Source organism: Elephantulus edwardii, unplaced genomic scaffold, assembly GCF_000299155.1.
Source record: "Elephantulus edwardii isolate Elephantulus edwardi_28Jun2011 unplaced genomic scaffold, EleEdw1.0 scaffold00245, whole genome shotgun sequence".
NCBI classification, from domain to species: domain Eukaryota; kingdom Metazoa; phylum Chordata; class Mammalia; order Macroscelidea; family Macroscelididae; genus Elephantulus; species Elephantulus edwardii.
Genome location: NW_006399995.1, coordinates 452,125 through 454,150, shown reverse-complemented (window position 1 = coordinate 454,150; position 2,026 = coordinate 452,125).

Genomic DNA, 2,026 nt, shown 5'->3' with positions numbered 1-2,026 from the left:
GTTCAGAGGTCTGGAATTGGAGAATAAAAACAGAAGGACTCACTCTGCATTTCTCAAGCTGAGAGAACTGAAAATCAAATTTAAACCTGGAGTCACAGTATTGAAAGATGCTATGAGCAATATCTTGAATGATCCAGAAAGCATCAAAATAAGATGGAGGAAATACACAGAAACACTGTACCAAAAGAAAAAAAATGATTGACACTGAAAAAGTTCAGGAAGTACCATATGATCAAGAGCCAATAGTAATGTAGAAGGAAGTAGAAGCTGCATTGAAAGCATTGGCAAAAAATAAGGCCCCAGGAATCAATGGGATACCAATTGGCTTGTTTCAATTAACAGATGCATCCTGGAATGCACTCACCAGACTATAGCAGGAAATTTGGAGGACAGCTGTCTGTCCAACAGATTGGAAGAGGTCCATATTTGTTGTCATTCCTAAGACAGTTTATCCAACAGAATGTACAAATTTTCAAACAATATCATTAATATCACATGTAAGTAAAATATTGCTGAAGACCATTCAAAAATGGCTAAGACAGTACAAAATTAGGGAACTTTCAGAAATTCAAGCAGGATTTAGAAGAGGCCATGGCACCAAGGATATTATTGATGATGTCAGATGGATCTTGGCTGAAAGTAAAGAACACTAAAAGAATGTATATTTGTGCTTTATTGACTATTCAAAGGCATTTGAATTATGTGGATTATTACAAGTTGTGGCTGACATTGAGATGAATGAGAATCTTAGAGCCCTTAATTGTACTCAATGCAAACCTAAACCTGGACAAGGAGGCTGTTGTGTGAAGAGACTAACGGAACACAGAATGGTTTAAAGTTAAGACAGGAGTGTGTTAGGGTTGTATTCTCTCTCCATACCTATTCAATCTGTATGCTTAGCACACTATTCTAGAAGCTGGACTCAATGTAGAGGAATGTAGCATCAGGATTGGAGGGAGACTCAGCAATAACCTGTGTTATGCAGATGACACAACCTTGTTTGCTGAAAGTGAGGAGGACTTGTAGCACTTATTGCAGAAGATCAAGGAATGCACCCTTCAGTATGGATTGCATCTCAAGGTCAAGAAAACAAAGATTCTTGCTACTGTATAGGCAACATTATGATGGATATAGAGGATATCGAAATTGACTACTTCATCTTACTTGGATCCACAATTAACACTGTTGGTACCAGCAGTCAGGAAATAAGGAGACCCATTACACTGGAAAAGTTTGTAGTTAGGGACTTATCCAAATTATCAAAATGATGTCATTCTGAGGATTAAAGTATATCTTACTCAGGCCATGGTCTTTCCAATCACTTGCTATGGATCTGAGAGCTGAACAGTGAACAGGGATGACAAAAGAATTGATTCCTTGAACAGTAGTGCTGGAGAAAAGCACTGAACATATGGATGGCCAAAAGATGGAGAGCATGTAGTCAGAGTGCTCTTTGGATGCAAAGATACTTTGGGCATTTTTCTAGGAGAGGCTATTCCTTGGAGAGGGACATGATGCTTGGGAGGGTAGAGGGTCAACGAAGGGGAGGAAGACCCTCAACCAGGTGGATTGTCACAGTGACTGACACAATGGGCTCCAGTGTGTCAAGAAGTGTGAAGATGACACAGGATAGGACAGGGTTCAGATCTGCTGTTCATAGGGTCACTATGAGTCATACTTGACTCGACAAGATCTAACAAGAACAACTTACAGATCTTTAAAACTAAAGAATTTAATTGTTTTAATTTTTCAAAAAAATTTATTTTTGTTGTGTGCCATCAAGTCGGATCGAACTGGCACAGGAGGAGATTGCCTCTCCTTCTCCAGCAGAGCATCTGATGGATTTGAACTGCACATCTTTGGGATTACAGTGCAGCATCTATGTCACTAAGCCGCCAGAGCTCCTCTAAAATGAAAGAATTCAAAATGAATATTACGTACAGATTATTTTTGGAAAGTTCTCATCAACTGTTTATTAAAATAACCCTAGTTTAATTACCTTAAATGTTAATTCTTGATTAAAGGA